At 46.0% G+C, this 20,934-nt stretch overlaps 1 long non-coding RNA gene across 1 annotated transcript in view; it reads right to left on the reverse strand.

The window, feature by feature from the left end:
• Positions 1-845: 845 nt before the first annotated feature.
• LOC138566698 (uncharacterized) overlaps positions 846-20,934 on the reverse strand; it is a 70,179-nt gene continuing 50,090 nt past the window's right edge. Inside the window, exon 2 of the long non-coding RNA XR_011301998.1 lies at positions 846-2,549. This is a non-coding gene — a long non-coding RNA (uncharacterized lncRNA). The remainder of the gene's footprint in view (positions 2,550-20,934) is intronic.

Consider the following 20,934-nt stretch of genomic DNA (forward strand, 5'->3'; position numbering starts at 1 on the left):
GCATTATTCTTATTTAATACAATATTCTCTGGAAATGTCAACATCATGCCCGTGTCCTTCTTCTGGTCCACCACAGAGAATAAGGAGTGTTGTGAGGATACTCACACCTACTCCCCTTGGATCCTCTTCTCAGGTGGACTGGGAAAGGCCATCGCTTTTGGATCCAGAACCTGCGGGTGGAGAATTGAGGGAGGTTCGCTTTGGTGGAGGGTCCTTGGGGGAGTGGGGAGAATATATCCACAGGCGAGACTTGGTATCCCCCTGTCCCTATTGAGAACCAACCTCACCCTCCCCCAACCTTTATGGGCTGTTGCCAAACATCTCCCCCTTATTTCCTCGCATTCAACTAACTTTCGTACTGGGACGAGGATGAGACGACTTGAGTTGTGAACACTAGTAAGTCATTTCACCACTCTAATACTGACATGAGGTAGAGGTCTGCAGAGTGTTTTAAAGGTCAGGCATGTCTCAAATTGTCCACTAATTGCGGTCAGGCAATTACAATTTGGGTCTCACACCTACAACTTGTTAAGTGGTTTCAGGTGTATAAAAAGAGAGATCAGCAGCAAAGGGAACAGCAGGCAATCTTTTATGCGAGGAGGCAGCCGAGATGGGTCCTGCAGGAGAGCCAGGATTCCAGCAGACGACCCCAGGAAGCTGTGGAGCCAAGGGCCAGGTGGGCTGCGAGAAGGCCACAGGTGTGGGAGCCTCATTGGTCAGAGGTTCGCAGCCAGAGCTGCGGACGAAGAAGAAAGAAGTGAACTGGAGGGCCCAGTGCTTCATAAACCTTTGACATCTGTGGATCAGCACTGGAGACCAGCCAAGGAGGGAGACGGATGCCTGGGCAGTTGCACAGCAATCTTTAATATCACTGAAAGCACACACAAAGCTCCTACAATCACTGGGTTTATATAGGCAAATGTCAATGACCTAATATTTTCATGAAAATTCAGGATACATTCTCAATTGGCTCTTTTAGCTAACATATGAGCCCTCCCATCCTCCAATTGGCTGGCTTACTTGTCAATCACCAAGCCCACATGACATAATTTGGCATGCATGGTTTGACTGACAATCTGATAGCTTGCGTGAGATTCAGCTAAAAACTCATTATAAATCCTTTGATGTCTGGAAAGGAGCAGCCCTTATCAGTTCCTCTGAGTCTTTTTGGCAGGCTATACCGTGCTTTTCCTGCCTAGATATTCTATATATACACACCAAACAAACATGCTTATATACAATGAACTGACATTGAACTGCAACTGAATTACTGCCAAAGAATTACTCACATACTGCATGGATAAGGGTTTTGCCACCATCTTGTTTTCGGCATCCATCTTAGAAACTAATGGAGTCCTTTCAGCCTGAATGTTCTGTGCAGCTACCAACAGTGTTTTACCTTTGTGCTTAACTAATTTTCTATTTACTTCTGGACTAAATGTTTAGATATTCATGATGAGTGTATAATACCTGAGATATTCTCTACTGCTTGGGGCACTCTGACCCTAAAAAATATATATTGCCCTAAAATTAGATTTTTGCCTTCAAAAAGCACTACAATTACGATGTTTGCGATACTGGAAACAATGATCAGCCTGACAGGTTATCTGTATTCAGTTTGAGGGTGGGTGAGTCTAGGACCTCCTCTACACTCCCCTCTCTGGCCTGTATTCATACACTTATTCAATACTTAGCCACTACACCCAATGTCCACCCTCCCCCATATTCAGTGTACACCTATATCCCTATCTCAGTCAGCCCCCTCAATGCAGTGATCCATCTCAATATGCGAGGTATCATAAACCATTTCTACAAGCTCAACATTTCTAACTTTAAGATATATATGTATCTACCTTTACAAAAAAGGTTAATTGCAACGTTTTCCCTTCATGATTTGCATACGTGTATCCCTAAAAAGTTTTATATGATTCTATCTAAATCCCACCTCTATTAGCTAGTTAAATACAACAGGTGATTTTGGCCACTACGAGAATCGAGAGAAATCATTCCTTGAGGGAACCCACCAGCCGTCTCAGTCTTTCCATATGCACTTTTTCCTCACTCCCACCCCACAATGACATTTCCTTGTTTCCAATTCTCGTTCCCCCTGCACATTTCTTAATGTTTTTCCTCTTTTCATTTGTCTTCCATCAACATATCTTCCACCCAATTCTTTATTCTTCTTATTCTAAGTTCAGAGACTTTCTCTATTTAATCCATACATTATTTTGTCCTTAAGACTGCTTTGCAGCATGATTTATGGGCCCTTTAATTCTTAGGCCAGTCCTTTTTGCATTTTAGTGTTTGTTTCATCTCAGAGCACTCAAACCTCCGATTCGCATTGTCGAAGAACAATCAAAAAGGCGGAGGGGGCATTTGTTTTCTTCTGGAGAACACAAGGATGGAGGAGTCTTCGTAAAGGCAATTCTCAAACACAGAATATTGAAACGATTATGACTGGGCATCTAGCTGGGTCCCTTGATCTTTTTCTCACTGCTTGCAGGGTTGAGTGACGTCAATCTCCTGTTGTATAGGTCTCTCCCGTCCACCTGTAATATAAAACTGAATGAGTTTCCTTTGAAAAATAAGTATGTCTCGATCATCAGTACTTTTCTCTTCAACCCCAACCCTTAAACGCTTTGTGTTTCTTTTAACCACTCCTGCCTCCTAAACAACCTCTACTGCATTTTTCTTCATTTCTTATATAACAAGATGACTGCTCCTTTCTTTCTTTTCGCCCATTTTTAACTTCTATTTCAATACATGCTGGCTGATATCAGGACTTGGCTTATGATCTGGATTTATACAATAAATACATCCACCTGTGTCTGGCATTGCCCTACTTTTTTTTAATGGGGTTTCTTCTTTTTAAAGATATTTTTATTGGCATTTCTTTAAACATAAACATGGGGACTCAACAGTGTCCCAAAACAACTCCCGTCCCTCTCCCCTCCCCCCACACCGGTTGTATCGACCTTCGCTGTCCCACTGAGTCTCTTTTCCCGCTTCAAAGTTATCCTGTGAACAAGTCCAGTATTCAGAGTTTATGTGGGCACCATTGGAGCATGTAATCGCTTTGTAGATACTCTATCGCTTCCCCCCAGACTGTTGCGAATCTCTGTCTTTCCCCTTGTATATTGTATGTAATTCTCTCCATTGCCACATATGTCCATATCCTGTGTAGCCATTCTTGACTGGTTGGGGGTGATTTCCGTTTCCAGTTTTGGGCTATCGCTAGCCATGCTGCTATAAGGAGTCCCATAAAATTCCTTTTTTGTGTCTTTGTGAGTGACCTGTCTCGAGGGTCCCACATACCGCACATCCAGACTTCCTCTCCCAGGTTTGCCGTTCATTTGAAAATGTTCTGCATTTGTGATTTTTCCTCTGCCCAGAATGGTTGCAGTTCCTTGCAGTCCCACCATATGTGTCTCCAGGACCCCGTTGCGTCACATCCCCTCCAGCATTTTGGTTGCGAGGTGGTATAGATTCTGTGGAGTCTTTCCGGGGTGTAGTGCCATTGTATCATAATTTTTGTCTAAGCTTCTCTTGTTTGTATCGACCGTGTCCATTTGGGGATTATTTGCCAGATGTATATCCATTGTTCCCTCATTAGTTGTTTCCCTAAAGTCATTTCCCATTTCTTCATATATTGCCATGTCATGGTTTCCGTCTGGATGTTCAGGAACTTATAAAGGGTGGAGATAAATTTCCTTTCGCCGGTTTGGGACATTATATACGTTTCAAACGGGGTCAGCGTTCTTGTCATTGCCTATGTTATTCTAGGAGTTGTGAAGCAGTGCTTCAGTTGCTCGTACTGGTATCTGTCCTTTTCCGTGAGGCCCAGTAAGTCCTGACATTCTTTGAATGTTCTGATTCGTTGACCGTCAAACATGTCTCCCACTTTTGTGCAATCAAGCTCACGCCATTTTTGGAATGCTCCTCCTCCCATCCTTAGGGGGAAGTCTGGGTTGTCCAGGATTGGGATGAAGGGGGCAGGATCTATTATGAGTATTCCTTTCTTAGTCGTTCTGTCCCAAATGTCCATAATGGAGCTCATGATCTCACTTATATTGAGATTTTGGTGCCTGTGCTCGGGATTGCTCCACAGTAGGTGACGTAGATTTGATCTCACTACAGCTCTATCCTGCGCCTCCCACCACTTGTCTGATGTGTTGGTGATCCATTCGTTCAGCACCCATAGTTGGGCGGCCTCGTAATATTTCTTGAAGTGAGGGAGTGCCATGCCTCCGTCTGATTTTTGTGCTGTGAGCGCCTGTTGCTACAGTCTTGGCGTTTTGTTTTGCCAGACGTAATTTGTGACAATTTTGGTAAGAGTCTTGAAGAAAGTTGGCAGAATCCGTATAGGGAGTGCTTGGAAATAGTACAATAGTCTAGGGTGTATCGTCATTTTAATGACCGTTATTCTCCCCCACCATGAGATTGCTAACGGGTTCCATCTGTTCAGGTCTCTTTTCACTTTATCTATGAGCTCCGAGTAGTTTTGTGATGATGCCTACCCCCGGGCATCAGGACCAAGCCCATCAGCTCCGGGAGCAGGCATCCAGACACTTATTAAAACACCAACAGCCCCGGCTGGGGGCTGTTTGGGTTCAGTCCTGGCGCCAGGCTCATCATAGAAATCAGTCCTGGCACCATTGGCGCCAGGCTCATAGACTTTACTTACCTGATGCAGACCATTCTGCTAGTGAGTCCAAGCCAACATGAGGCCTGGTTGGGACTATTTTATTACAAGGACTATTTTTTACTCGGGCGTGGTTCTAGGGAACTTCTTACCTGGAACTACTTTGGAGGCTATTTAAACCACGCCCGAACAACAGCACACGCTTCGCATTATTCTGCATCCAGCAGCGTAACGCTCACCGTGCCTGCAGTCTGCATCCAGTCTTCTGCCACGCCCGCCTCGAATCTGGAGCTCCTAAAACAAAGAGGAAAGAAAAGGACAAGGTTAGAAAACAAACTATTTTCGAATTCCTCACCTGATTCCGGATCCATCTCGCCTCCGGACCTGGAAAGAACATCATATCTGTACGCGTCGCATCTCCAGCTGCAGCGCTGCGCCATACTCACCAGTTCCCGCAGCATCTTTCGATTCTTACTCGACCGATTGATACTTACTGGACCTTGCCAGGAACCTCAGAGTCAATACTCTCCGGAACTCTCCCACGCCTTCAAACCAGTGAAGTAACTGGCATCAACGCGCCCCTGCAATCCATGCAGGATGGCGAGCTCATCTTTCAAGAATATAAGGTGAGATTACTGAGAGGGCACTTCTGAGGTGATTAGTTGGGAGGACTGTGGGGGGTGCCATCACTTGAATCCACGGGTGGCTAAATCCATCTCTCCACTTGCACGAGAATACTTCTACGGGTCACGCAGACAAGATTAAGAGGGCCAGTCCAGTCAGTCATCTCTGCACTATGCATCACGTTGGTGGAGACCGCAGCCGTCTGGATCCGACCGACACCCCTGTGGGAGCCAGGTGAGCACAACAGAACCCGAAGCCTCTCTATAAATCCCCAAACGGGCGTTATGGAAACCTCAGAAACCAACCAACTGACCCAATTATTGGAGGAACTTAGGGCAGAAGTGCACTCCGCTCGCCAAGAGACTAATGCCCTCAGGAGAGAACTGATTGTCTCGAAGGAGCGCATTGATGACCTGGCTAGGCAACTGCTGCAAAACCAAGCAGGGCAAACACCTTTACCAGGACTCGGGGGGAATCCACCTCCTGTTTCATCGAGCAATCCGGTGCAAGTGGTTTTACCAGGGGCTATTCCTTTAGCTCCACCTGAACATTTTGCTGGGGACCCAAAAAAGTTTGCCGTGTTTATGAACCAATGTCGCTTGCACTTTTTATGCAGACCTGGAGCTTTTCCAAATGACCAAGCCAAAGTAGCTTTTGTATTATCATATTTGAGTGGCAGTGCAGCTGACTGGTCGATTCCACTAGTCAATCAGGATGACCCTCTTCTTCGGGACTTTCAGGGTTTTCAAATGAGCATGGAAAGACTATTCGCCAGACATTCCCAGGGACAGGCCCTGGATAACGAACTTTTATCCCTACGACAAGGTAACCAGGATCTGTTAACCTATATCGCAACCTTTAATAGGTTGGTGGTGGAAACCGGATGGCCAGAGGTAAAATGAATTACACCATTTCATCGTGGACTTCGGGGAGAACTTAAAGATGTTTTGGCCCAAGTTGTGAACCCACCCCAGGATTGTGCAGAATATATAGACTTAGTGGTCCAGTTAGACCACCGACTTCAGAATCGAAAGGCTGAGCGAGCTAAGTTCGAGAATCGGGTATTGGTTAAACCCAACGTCACCCCCAAAGGAACAGATGCAGCAGAACCTATGCAGATCGGGGGGGTTAAGGGACCCTGAACTCAAAAGGAAAGAGAAAGGAGACAGCAGATGCAATTGTGTCTATACTGTGGGGCCTCAGGACATTTTCTATGGGATTGCCCTATAAAACCATCCAAGAAAGTAGTCGGAGTTGCTGATAGAAATCAAACAGAACCTGATTCGGGAAACGACCACGCCCGACAAGCCTAGAGGTCCGCTTGCCGAGCTTGAAGAAGGACACTCAGACCTCATACCTAATCATACCAATGGTCCTTATTGATCCAAGGCAGCCATCACGTATGCATGCAGTAAGGGCATACATTGATAGTGGGGTCGTAGGAAATTATATGGACCACGAATTGGCTTCTAGGATGAATCTATCTTTCTGCAAAAAAACCTCTTCGGATGTCATCACCACAGTTGATGGAACTGAAATTGCCTCTGGGCCTGTAACTCATTCCACCACAGAGATGACACTGTTGGGTCAAGATGGGCATCGAGAGACTATTGTGTTTGATTTAATCAAAGCCCCACAGTTCCAAATAATACTGGGGATAACTTGGTTGGAAACACATAATCCTAGTATAGATTGGCGAGAGAAGAGAATAACCTTCCCGGATTGTGCACACACCTGTTACCCGGAAAAAACCTTGAACAAAGGCCTGGCCACAGTCGCTAATCCAGTCATGCAGTTACCTCAGGAATATCAAGAATTCCAGGATGTTTTTCAAAAAGAACAGGCAAACACCTTACCACCTCACAGATCTTATGATTGTCAAATCGACCTCATACCCGGTGCACAACCTCCAGGCAGTAGGATCTACGCCTTTACGAAACCCGAAAACCTTCACCTACGACAATACTTGGACCAATACCTTGCTAATGGTTTCATTCGTCCATCCAAGTCCCCTGCATCCTCAGCTTTATTCTTCGTGCCTAAAAAGGAAGGTGACCTCAGAACGTGCATAGACTACCGCGCATTAAATCAGATTACGGTGAAGAACCGATACCCATTGCCTCTGATCCCCGAATTACTAGACCAAGTAAAGGATGCTTGCATATAAACCAAATTAGATCTCCGAGGGGTATATCATCTGGTACGTGTAAAGAAAGGTGACGCATGGAAGACTGCCTTTCGTACCAAGTACGGATTATTCGAATATCAGGTGATGCCCTTCGGGTTGTGCAATGCACCAGCAGCCTTCCGGTATTTTATGAACGATGTCCTTCGTGAACTCATTGACGTCTGTGTTGTCGTATACATAGACGATATTCTAGTGTACTGCTCCTCAGAATCAGACCATGTTAAACACGTGCGTGCAGTCCTTGAGAAACTACGCCAGCACAAGTTATATGCAAAATTAGGAAAATGCGTTTTTCATGCTACAGAAGTTGAATTCCTTGGATTTATCCTGACTCCAAAAGGAGTCCGAATGGACTCTCGAAAGGTAGACGCAATTCTCAAATGGCCATCACCCAATTCAGTTAAAGGGGTACAAAGCATGCTCGGATTTGCTAATTTCTACTGCAGATTCATTCTGGATTTCTCACATGTTGTACACCCGATCACAGCACTTTTGCGAAAAAACAAACGCTTCTTGTGGACCGAAGAGGCTGAAAAGGCCTTCCAAGAGCTGAAAGCAAAATTCACGTCTGCACCTGTCTTAAAGCATCCACGCCCTGAACTTCCATACATAGTTGAAACTGATGCATCCAGTTTAGCCATGGGAGCTGTCCTGTCCCAGAAGGATCCTGAAACCGGTCAACTTCACCCAGTAGCATTTTGGTCCAGAAATTTCTCGGCACCCGAGTTAAACTATGCGGTTACCGATAAAGAGTTATTAGCCATCAAATCGGCCTTCAAGGCTTGGCGGCATTATCTTCTCGGTGCCAGGCATACCATTACTGTAATCACTGATCACCGGAACTTGCAGTATTTAAAAACAGCCAAAGCCCAATAGTCGCGCCAACTTCGATGGGCATTGTTCTTTGCCGAGTTCGATTTCGTGATCACTTATCGACCTGGCAGTAAAAATGGCAAAGCAGATGCCTTATCCCGAATAGGGATGGGAGAAGCATATGCAAACCCGGAACCGGTGCCTATAATTTCAGAACAAAGAATTCTTGGCATAACCACTCTACAGACACTAGAGGATATTCATGTAAAAATCCAACAACTCTTCGATCCAACAGCTCTGCAGGACTGGGTAAAGAAAGGCCCGGACTACTCAGTCATCAATGACCTACCTTATTATCAAGGGCGGCTATTTCTACCACACAAGGAACTACAAGAACTAGTCATCTCCAATTATCATGACACCCTGATGGAAGGGCACCAGGTATCGCAAAAACTGAAGCTAAAATTAAGAGACGATTCTGGTGGCCCACCTGGCGAAAAGACGTAAAGTCATTTGTGATGTCTTGTGGCATTTGCGCCCAAAACAAAAGTCAGAAGAAATAAACAGCTGGCCTTTTACAACCTTTGGATATTCCACCTAGACCATGGCACACCTTATCTTTAGACTTTATTACAGATCTACCTCCATGTAATGGATTTAACACCATTCTAGTTATTGTGGATCTTTTTTCCAAGATGGCCCACTTTATTCCTTTAAAGGGATTCCCTCATGCTTTAATTCTGGCCAAGGAGTTCCTCGAAAACATTGTTTGAATACACGGATTTCCTTCCGTATTGGTCTCTGACCGAGGTAGTCAATTCATTTCACATTTTTGGAAGAAATGTTGTCAATTGGCGCAAATCGACGTGAGGTTATCAACCAGTCACCATCACCAGACCGATGGTCAGACGGAAAGGACCAACCAGACCCTTGAAGAGTACCTACGTTGCATGCTACACCAGACTGAAAGTAATTGGAAAGATATTTTATGGATTTCCGAGTATGCATACAATAACTCTGTACATTCGGGAACCGGACAAAGCCCCTTTTATACCATATATGGACATCACCCTCGAACCTCAGAACTAGACTCGCCTCAGCACTTAGAAATGCCCGCAGTTAGTCATTTGCACTCTACTATTACACAAGCCTTTAAAGAGGCAACAGAACATTTGAAGCAAGCAAAAGAGAAATAAGAAAAATGCTGATCAACATAGAAGTGAAACTCCACAATACCAGATTGGGGATCAAGTTTGGCTGGCTACAAAACACATACCTCTGAAGGGAACTCAGACTTTTAACCCTAGATATTTGGGACCTTACGCCATTATCAACCCGGTGGCCGTCAAATTGGAATTACCCTCTAATATGCAAATTCATCCTGTCTTTCATGTTTCACTTTTAAAACCAGTTCAACAAGGAACAAGATTAACCAAACCACCCGACCCCATCTTGATAGATGGAGAACCTGAATTCGAGGTAAAAAATATCCTGGACTCCAAGATGGTTAAATCAAAACTTTTTTATTTAATCGATTGGCAGGGCTACGGACCACAAGAAAGGTCATGGGAGCCTAGTGACCACGTTCATGCACCTCGGTTGATGAAGAGATTCCATCGGGACTTCCCAGACAAACCAGGGCCAAGGGGAAGAACAACTTTAGGAGGGGCCTGGAGGGGGGGAGGGGAGTGCTGTCATGATGCCTACCCCCGGGCATCAGGACCAAGCCCATCAGCTCCGGGAGCAGGCATCCAGACACTTATTAAAACACCAACAGCCCCGGCTGGGGCTGTTTGGGTTCAGTCCTGGCGCCAGGCTCCTCATAGAAATCAGTCCTGGCACCATAGGCGCCAGGCTCATAGACTTTACTTACCTGATGCAGAACATGCTGCTAGTGAATCCAAGCCAACGTGAGGCCTGGATGGGACTATTTTATTACAGGGACTATTTTTTACTCGGGCGTGGTTCTAGGGAACTTCTTACCTGGAACTACTTTGGAGGCTATTTAAACTACGCCCGAACAACAGCACACGCTTCGCATTATTCTGCATCCAGCAGCGTAACGCTCACCGTGCCTGCAGTCTGCATCCAGTCTTCTGCCACGCCCGCCTCGAATCTGGAGCTCCTAAAACAAAGAGGAAAGAAAAAGGCAAGGTTAGAAAACGAACTATTTTCGAATTCCTCACCTGATTCCGGATCCATCTCGCCTCCGGACCTGGAAAGAACATCATTTCTGTACGCGTCGCATCTCCAGCTGCAGGGCCGCGCTATACTCACCAGTCCTCGCAGCAACTTTCGATTCGGCGCAGCCTCCATCATTTCTTCGCCGAACTCCGGCACCTGAGGGACAAAAGAAAACAACAAGGTGAGCCGAGAAAACCAACAAATATAACTATTATCACCATAGACTTACCTGATTTACCACCGGAGGCATTATTCTATAACTCTCCACATCTTCATGTGCCGCACCTGCAAAGAGAGAGAAAAACAACACGTTAAACACGTGCAACATTTACCGGACAGCGTCGGGTAATACAGACTCTTACCTGAGCTCCACCAGCTGCTACGAGATCATCTTCTCACGATCTCAGCTGCAAGACAAGGAAGGAAGGGGGGACAAGAGTGAAACATCGGACATATTGAACTCTATGAACTTGATACTTACTGGACCTTGCCAGGAACCTCAGAGTCAATACTCTCCGGAACTCTCCCACGCCTTCAAACCAGTGAAGTAACTGGCATCAACGCGCCCCTGCAATCCATGCAGGATGGAGAGCTCATCTTTCAAGAATATAAGGTGAGATTGCTGAGAGGGCACTTCCGAGGTGATTAGTTGGGAGGACTGTGGGGGGGTGCCATCACTTGAATCCACGGGTGGCTAAATCCATCTCTCCACTTGCAGGAGAATACTTCTATGGGTCACGCAGACAAGATTAGGAGGGCCAGTCCAGTCAGTCATCTCTGCACTACGCATCACGTTGCTGGAGACCGCAGCCATCTGGATCCGACCGATGCCCCTGTGGGAGCCAGGTGAGCGTAACAAGTTTCCTGCGTAGAGGTTCTTTACCCTGTCCGTTAGGGTGACCCCCAAGTATTTCACCCCGTCTTCCGCCATCTGTAAATGGAGATCCTTCATCTTTTTGTATATCGCTCGTTTGTCTCCTGCCAGTACCATCACTGATGATTTCTGCCTGTTTATTATTAGGCCTGAAATTGCTCTGAATTCCTCAAATAGTCGTATGAGAATAGGGAGTGACGTGATTGGATCGGTCATGGTCATCAACATATCATCTGCATATGCCGCTGTCTTATGCATCTGTCTGCCCATTTCCATACCCTTTATTTCAGGCGTCTCTCTGATCTTCGCCAGTAGTGGTTCAAGGAAGACTGCAAATAGCAGGGGCGATAGAGGACAGCCCTGTTTGGTGCCCCTTCCGATTCGGAACGGTTCCGATAGTTCTCCATTCACTGCTATCCTAGCCATTGGTGAATTGTAATTGGCCCGAACCATGTTTATATATGATTTGCCCACGCCCATTTTCTACAGTGTCGCGAATAGCATCGTCGATTCCACCCGGTCAAACGCCTTTTCCGCATCGACTGATAGTACTGCTGAGGGGATGTTTGTGATTCCGGCTTTCTCTATGTGATGAATTATCCGTCTGATGTTGTCATGGGTTTTCCTATTCGGGATGAATCCTGCTTGTTCTTGATGGATTAACTTCGGGAGTAAGGGTGAGAGTCTATTGGCGAGCACTTTAGTATAGAGTTTCGCATCGATGTTGATCAGGGCTATTGGGCGATAGGAACTCAGGTTTTCTGGATCTTTCCCTTTCTTGTAGAAGACTAGGATCTTTGCTTCGTTCATTGAGGGTGCGATGTTGGCCGTGTCTTTAAAGGTGTTGAAGAGATTTGTCAAGATGGGTGTTATTGTTTCTGCATATATTTTGTAGAAGGCTGCTGTAAAGTCATCCGGTCCCGGAGATTTGTTCCTGGGTAGGTCTCTGATTTCTTTAGCAACCTCCTCTGGTGTTATTGGTTCGTCCAGTGCTATTTTTTCGTCTGCTGTTATGGTTGGGAGCGTAACTTCCTTTAGAAAGGCTGCCTGTTCCTGTTCATTCGGGTTCTTTGATGTGTAGAGTTCCTGGTAATAGTCTCTAAATATTTCTTTTATATCTTTTGATTGTGTTCTCTTGGAACCCTGCCGGTCTTTTAGTGTTTGTACCTTTTGGGTTTGCTGTTTGCCTTTTAGCTGTCTTGCCAGTAGTTTGTCTGCCTTATTTGATTTCATCGCATACCAGTGTTTTGTGTTGAGTAGTTGCGCTTCCGCTCTTTTGGTCCTGAGTATGTCTATCTGGCTCTGGACGTGTCGGTATGCTCTCTTTGTTTTCAAGGATGAGTTCTTAGTCATCGCTTCTCTTATTTCTTCTAGTTTTTTTTCTAATTCACTTTCCCATATGTAAAGTTGTTTGTCTTTTTGTGCTTTCAGCGCTATTATTTGGCTCCTTATCACCGCTATAAAGGCTTCCCAGATAGTGCTTGGAGAAAGGTCCGGAGTGTCGTTATGTTCGAAATAGTCCGCTATCTTTTCCCCGATTGTTTCCTTCAGGACCGGGTCTTGTAGGAGGTCTCTGGGGAGCGTCCAGCACCAGAGACCTTTGCGTTTCCGTATTTTGGGGAGTTTGATCCATAGTGGGGCATGGTCCGACAGTGATATATGGCCTTTCTCTACGTCCTGGATCTCGCCCACTATGCTTCCTGAGGCCCATATATAGTCTATTCTGGAGCTTGTATTATGTACGTGCAAATGGTATGTGTAGCCACTGGACGTTTCTCTTAGTCTCTGCCATACGTCTTCAAGTGCCATCCTGTTCATGATTTGTTTTAGCGCTAGTGAAGGGGTCCCTTGATGGGTGTGTTTAGGGTCTGATCTGTCTACCAGGTGATTCCAAGCGAGGTTAAAGTCTCCTGTTAGTATTACTTCACCTTTTGCGAAGTTTTCTAATTTGTTCATTGTTTCCTTGATAAATCCATCCTGGCCCGTGTTCGGGGCGTATATGGTTGCTAAGGTTAGTATTCGGTTTTCTATCTGGACCGATGTGTATCTACCATTTTTGTCTGCCAATGACTCTTTGATTTGCACATTGAGGTGGTTGGCAAATGCTATCATGACTCCTTTTGGTTGGTTGAAGCCTCTAATACGGATTTGGGCCTTCCTTTTTTTTTTGTATGTGTGTTTCTTGGAGCATTATAATATCAAACTTCTCTCTTTGCAGGAAGCTTTCAGTTTTTTTCCTTTTTACTGGCGTGTTCAGGCCCCTGATGTTATATGTTAGGATTTTTAGCCCCATCTTTTCTCTTGGGTTCGCAATTTCATATGGGGCTCTTCATGTGGGTCGCTGAATCGTGCTGTGGTCCCGGTGATTGTGTCTTTCCCCCTTTGAACTTCCCTCACATCTCCCCCTCCTTTCCTCCGTCCCCCACCCCCCCAACCTTTTCCCTGAGGAGGGCTCTGGGCCCTATGGATGCTCGGGCGTTCTGCCTTTGCCCCATGGCCTCTAACGTCTCAGGTGTACAGTTCCGCAGGGAGTCCTAAACCCTGCTTGAGTTGCGGATTCCGAGGGTGTCCCCCTGCTCCGCCGCATCCTTGAATGGACACCTGCCCATACGGGGGTCCAATTCCCTTTTCATTAATTTTCCCTTGTGTCTCCCTCCATCTGTTCTTGAGTCTGACATCCATAGCCTGGGTTGTTTCAATTTTTCTCTAATCTGCGGGTCTTAGTCTTGTCTTTCTTTTCTCTGACTGCCATCCCTTCGGTTCTCTCCTTCTTCTGTTCATTTATCCATCGTTTGGAGGTTCTGGCTCTTGTTCTTGAGATCCCAAGATCCTAAGGCCTTCGTCGCAGGTTGTGATGCGGTGTTGACGCTCTTCCAATGTAAAAAGAAGACCGAATGGGAAGGTCCACTTGTATCGTATCTGTTTCTCCGTTAGGAGTTTTGTTACTGGGAACATCTCTCTTCTCTTCCTGAGTGTAGATTGTGCCAGGTCTTGATAAAGCTGTACTTCTTTGCCGTTCATTCTTATTTGGTCAATTGTCCTAGCCTTCTTGAGAATTTGCTCCTTTTGCATATATTGTGTCAACGCCACTAGTACGTCTCTCGGGCGGGTTCCGGGTTCCCCCTTGGGCCTACTCTGTGTATCCTGTCTATCTGAATTTCTTCCCGGGTGCCATCTGCGAGTATATCTTGGAAAACCTGTTGTGTTTCTGTTCGAAGGTCTTTGTCCTCCACCGTTTCTGGCATATTCTTAATCCTTATATTTGCTCTCCAGGATCTGTTTTCCAAATCTTCACATTGTGCTTCTAGTTCCTGTGCCAAACGCGCTAGCCTGTCTTGTGCTTCTGCGTGTTGGAGAGTTTCCTCGTCTATGTTTTGGACCGTCCTTTCCAGGATGTCCGTTCTCTCCTCCAGGTTTTCTATGTCCCTCTTCAATTCTTGGACCGCTTATTTCAGTTCCCCCTTCATGTTTTCGAACTGTTCCTGGGTATTGGACATGAATTGTTCCTGAAATTCCTTGAACCAGGCTTTCATATCGTCTTTCGAGGCCATACCTGCTCCTTCTTCCTGTTCAGGCGTCCTTTCCCCCTTATTTTTTTGTTTATCTGTTTGTTTAGACCCTGTCTTTCCTGTGCCCCAGATTTGGAGGAGGTCCTGAACCTGTTTGGTTCTGCTATTGCTCGTTATTGCTGCCTGAGCTCCGTGCCTGGTCCTGACTTTTGACATGTATGTGTTCTTGGGGACCTAGGCTGCTTCTCTCGTGAATGTATCTATTTGATTTGTATTGCATGTAGGCTGTGCTATTCCGCGTGCCTTTTAGGCGTGCTGCTTGTTGTCCTTTTGTGGACTTGGGGTAGCCTCTTCTGTGGCCCTTTATACTGATGATCACGCGATCTGCGCGCGGTCTTCGCTGATCTCGCTGTGGGTCTGTTATATGTCTGGGGGGGGTCTTTGTTGCTACCTGGAAGCCCCCTTATCTATCTCTCGAGGGCCTAGGTGAGGGCCCTTGCAGCTCTACTTTTCGGTGTTGCCCATGTTATTTGGGGGTTTGCGCCTTTATTTTGTCCCCCTCTTTTTGTTTTTATTATTTTTTTAATTTTCAATTACCACCCGTTCAGCAGGCCGAGGGGCCAGTACCGTCCGATGCTTGATGGGGTATGGGTCTCGCCGGGGGGGGAAGAGGTCGGCGCTCCGTAAACGAGCGATATTATGATTCAAATGTGAGTCGGCTCGGGTCTGGCGCCGCCCGTACTTTATATGCTTTGGATTTGGGGCCTTCCTTATTATTCCCTCCTTGTTGCGTCAGAGATATTGACTTGTTGCCGCCCCGGTCTGGCGAAATCCTCCCGTGTGATGCCCTGGGGGCGCCGCTGTATTTTCTATGGGGGGGGTGGACAGCCAATGTTGGACTCGCTCCCCCCCACCTCATACCCGAGTGTCCGTGGATTCTGCGCTTCCGCAGGGCCCTGTCGTCCTCGGGTGGCGTGTTCGCCACGTCCAGCTCCCACTCGAATCTCCGATCGGGATCGTCCGGGAGCTGGTCTTCTTCCGCTTCGCTGGTGGCTCCTTCTGTCCTGGCCCCTTCTTCGCCTGGGACTTCCTCTGATTACGGCCTCACGCGTGACTGGGTACGCTGTGTCGGGAAGGCGCCTTTCCCGCTGCTGTCTGGGAGTTATCCGGAGGCGCTCCTGTGTCCTCTATTCTGCTCCTCTTCCTTTGGCCCTCGCTCCTTCCTCTTGTTGATTGGCTCTCCGCACCTTGCTGCTGGCGGGGCCTGGTGGGGCTCCGCCTGCGACCAGCTCGTCTGCTCCGCGTCTCTGGGCTGCTCAGGGGCCGGGTTGCAGGATCTCGCCCGTCCTCAGCAGTTGTAGTCTCTGGAAGGGCTTGGCTGCTCATGCGGGGTCCTCTCTCCTCGGGACTTCTCTTCACAACTGAAGATGGAGGGAGGCTGCGCACCGCTGGGCATGGTGTGTGCTTAACTGTATATCTTATTATTGCGGCCCGAGCTGGGTGACGGAGCTCCGCTCACGCACGTCCACTCGGCTCAGCCGCCATCTTGGAATCCTTTATGGGCTTTCTTAATCAAAAACTGCATAATATATGAAAGGAAATGTTGCCTCCATGGTCGACATTCTCAGACCAAAGAGTCAAACAAACAACATAGCAAATTCAAAACACTTCAAAAAGGATGTCTTCTTCAATTGTTCTTCTCTCTTCTTTGTTCATCCGTAGCTGAAGAAGACAATGCTGATGTGGGTTCTTGCTCTCTGTAGAAAACCGAAATAGAGACAAAGTCATATTGGGATTGGCAAAGTGGTCAGGTTCTTTCCCTAGCACAGACCCTGTCTCCTTGCTGTCAGTCGAAAAATGTCTACTGAGGTCATTTCTTGACACTCTCAGCCCTCTTAAATACAGGCTCACTTTTCAGGAAACATAAAACTGTTGGTGCACATTCAAATTATTTGTCATGAAGTGTAGCAATTAGGCCTGTATTTAGGTCTTCCTGCTATGCTGAACATTCTTCTCTGTTCTTTTGAAGTCCTCTTCCGCTAGCGTGGGCCCGCGGTCTTCTTCTCCTTTGCTGTGCCTTTCATTCTGTTGAGACATTCTTCTGCCTGCCTCCCCATCGCAATTCCTGGGGTAAGCCTGTCTGATTTATGGTGTATACATTGCCTAGAGTTTGGTTTTGCTGTATCTGTACACGGACATATAAGCTTATTTTTGCTCGCTAAGGATTGCTGGATTCCCATCCTGCCATGACTTTAACCCTTTGCTGGATCTTTTATTTAACTGCTATCTCGTTTTCCTGAACTGGTGCTCCTCTGCATCTCGGCACTTCCAAGATGACCGCTCCCCCTGGCCTTGCTGTGTGCAGCTTGCCTGGCTCCCACCTCCCATTGGTTGCCCTGGTTGTTTTTAGCCAATGAGAGCAACCGGGAAGCGGGAGCCGGCCTGGATCACCGAAGGCCCACAACAAAGGCCCGGTCTACTACCAGGAGGCTCCAGGGTGAGTATCCTGCCGTAATACAGTCCATGCCCATTGAATTGACTCTTGCATCTGTGTGTGCTGCCGTCCTGCAACATGGGGGCTCCATGTTTATGCTCATTGAATTGACTCTTGCATCTTGTAGTAGCCGCCCGCAACATGGGGAGGTTCCATGTTTATGCCCATTGAATCAACTCTTGCATCTGTGTGTGCTGCCGCCCTGCAACATGGGGGGTGGGCTATATGTTTATGCCCATTGAATTGACTTGCATCTGTGTGTGCTGCCGCCCTGCAACATGGCAGGGGGCTCCATGTTTATGCCCATTGATTTGACTCTTGCATTTCGTAGTAGCCACCATGCAACATGGGGGTGGGTGGGCTCCATGTTTATGCCCATTGAATTGACTCTTGCATCTTGTAGTAGGTGCCCTGCAACATGGGGGGGGGCTCCATGTTTATGCTCAATGACTTGACACCTGCATCTGTGTGTGCTGCCGCCCTGCAACTGGGGCTGTGCTCCATGTTTATGCCAATTGAATTGACTCTTGCATCTTGTAGTAGCCACCCTGTAGCATGGGGCGAGCTCCATGTTTATGCCCATTGAATTGACTCTTGCATCTTGTAGTAGCCACCCTGCAACATGGGTGAGGCTCCATGAATTTGCCACACTATTTGACTCCTGCATTAGCATGTATGTCTTGTAAGCACTTGTGTAACTAAGTAAGCCGTCTGTAACAGCGCCACGATGCCCAAGGGCTTTTGTGCGCTTCATAAATGCAAATAAAATAAACATAATAGAAATTTTTTGTTGCTCGCCGCTTACTGCTTGCCACTTGCCCTACACTAATCTTGCCTACCCCTGTTATTTGGAGCTCAGCACTGTTCCTATTAAATATATACAAATGTGATATATAATAAATATATTGTATGCCTATTCTAAACATTTCTGTATTTTTTCCAAATGTACCCTTTTGGCATCTCGCCATTTTATCAGAATTTTAAAAAAGGTTACTCCACCTTTTATCTGAAGTCTTCTGTGTCCTTGTTGTTAGAGATGGCCATAATTGCATATACATACTATTCTATATTCACACCTGTTTGCACCTATCTTGGCAAAATGCTATTTTATTTGAAAGACTGTATCCCTTACTGCCTTTTCTCTGTACTCACCTTGGTCCTCTTGTTCCTAATCATGATCAACACTGTGTTCACACACTTGCGGAGTGAACCTATACCTACTTCTTCTGACTCTAATTGTTTCACTAATACTTACCTCTGTCAAAATAGAATGTCTCTTCCCCTGCTAAGGCCATGTAGACATTCCTCCCGTGGTCAAGGATAACAATCTTCAGCTGTAAAATATAAGTCAACACCATCATATGGATTCAAAATAATGTTTTTGTTACTTACTCTCATATGTTCTTTGGATCAGTTCTATAAAGAATTCTCTTATAAAATAAAATCAATCTTGGCCAACCATACCCCTTTGGCCCTTCATTGATCACATTGGGCCTCATTACGAGTTTGGAGGTAGCCATGCTCTTATTAGGGGCATGGCTACCTCCAAACTCGGGTCCGGGTTCCCTGAATGGGCAAATACTGGGCCATTCCGACCTTGGAGGGCCCGGTATTTCCCCATTCAGGGAACCCGGACCAGGTCCATCCCCATTCCCATTAGAGCCCCCATAAGGCTCAATGGGAATGGGAAGCATGCTAACAACGGGCCCGTTAATGACGGGCCCGTTGTTAGCATGCTGGGCCGCTCACCGGACCCGCTAAGGACGTCTGGGAAAGCCAGGCATCCTGAGCGGGTCCTGCAAGTGGACCTCGTAATAGGGTGGTAAGGGGTTAGCGGCTCTGGCACCTTTACCGGCGCCATTAACCCCTTACCGCCCTCCCCGTAATGAGGCCCATTGTCTTTTTTATTGAAATACACTACACTATTCAACTATAGTCAGCACCCTCGATTGTGCTCTTTGTTTTATACATCTAATATCTTATTCATTTGTGCTTCTCACTACTTTAATATCCATTCAATCATTCATTTTTTATTTAACTAACCTGATGTTTTTTTTATTTGAGCTTCTCACTCCTATGCCTTTATCCCTATCTATGTATGACTAACCTATATTAATTAGTATGATTACATCATAAACTCTTATTTGTTTCATATTATAATCCCTTACATATGTGTTCTTTTATTTTGTTTCCCTATTTTTTTTAATAGACCCATGTCATAAGGGTCCACAGAACATTTGGCACTCTCTTCTCCAAGCTTTCCTGAATTTATGTTGAGTGCTGCTGCATCATTTGTCATGCGTTTATGAGATTTCCTTTTCCTCTTTCAGTATGTGATGCTCCTAAAAACACTACTTCCTCATCCATTGAGTCCTGTTTGAATATGTCATTATCAGTGACGTCAATCAACCTAGACACTCCCTTGAAAACTATCACAGACCTTCTTGGCTTACTCTTATTGGCCATTCCTTTGAATATTGTCATTTTCTTTTGCACTTATGGCTGCTTCTAAGTCTAGAGGGAGTATCTGTCCCCCCTCTTTATCCATTGCTATCCATAGTCTGTAACTGAATTCATCAAATATTCTCATCATTTATTTCAACTAGGCCTAATAGCCATGTTTAACACAATGCTCACCTCATGATAAGACCAACCTCTGGCTCTACAAAAATACCTTGCAGAGCCATTTGCCCTGTGCATGCCAATATAAATTCACACGCATTCAAAATGGTGTATCCCAAAAGGGGAACACACTATCCCTTGATCAAATAAATAAAATCATCATGTTAAACTTTGTCATTCAATCTCTTTTCAAAACATTGGTAGGTGGCTGTCGCAAATATAACAAAGATCAGTCATAGCACACTCTCCTAGAAAGACTGATAATTCATCAACAAAAGGAAAATCAACTTATAGCTCAAAAGAACCCTCAATCTTCTGATAATTCCCACTATTTGACACCTTTCCTCCTTTGTTCAAAGACATGCAGTCCCTGCGTCTACCAATAGAGCAAAGATTTCGCCTCTTACTGCCATATTAACCATTGGCACCTCTTGGGGCCTATCATCTGAACACATCAAGTCATCCCATGAGCTATTTTATTGTGGGTGCATGCATACTCCTGTTCCTGTGAAAGGATTTCCTCCTACCATAATGGCACCTCCTATCCTTGGTGTCAATATCTATCCTGTGTTTGCATATCGCTGAATCTGCATGGGGGTTCCCTGCACTTGCCCCTGCAGTGAATCCATTTTACACTTGCTCTAGCTGCTGTACCTATTGCACTCTCAGCACTTGCGGCTGATACAATGTCTGATCTTGGGCAAACCCTGCCCTAGCTTGTGAGCTATATACTGGAGGATAAGCTGTCACCCCTCTTGAGAATTGTCCACCTTGTGCATCTCTTTGGTTTTCACATGTGCGCACAATGTGATCGGTCAACCCATATATTTAATATACAGGAGGAGCTCTTCTGACTAGTGCCCCTTGATTAAATCCCCCTTGCACATTTTGGTTATCATTCTGCATATTCTGAAACCCGCCTTGGTTATTTTTGAAAAACCACACCTTCCTCTGTAGGTCATTCCTTTATCTTGTGGCATGAAT

Source organism: Ambystoma mexicanum, chromosome 2p (genome assembly GCF_040938575.1).
Source record: "Ambystoma mexicanum isolate Mex_15411 chromosome 2p, UKY_AmexF1_1, whole genome shotgun sequence".
In the NCBI taxonomy this organism is placed as follows: Eukaryota; Metazoa; Chordata; class Amphibia; order Caudata; family Ambystomatidae; genus Ambystoma; species Ambystoma mexicanum.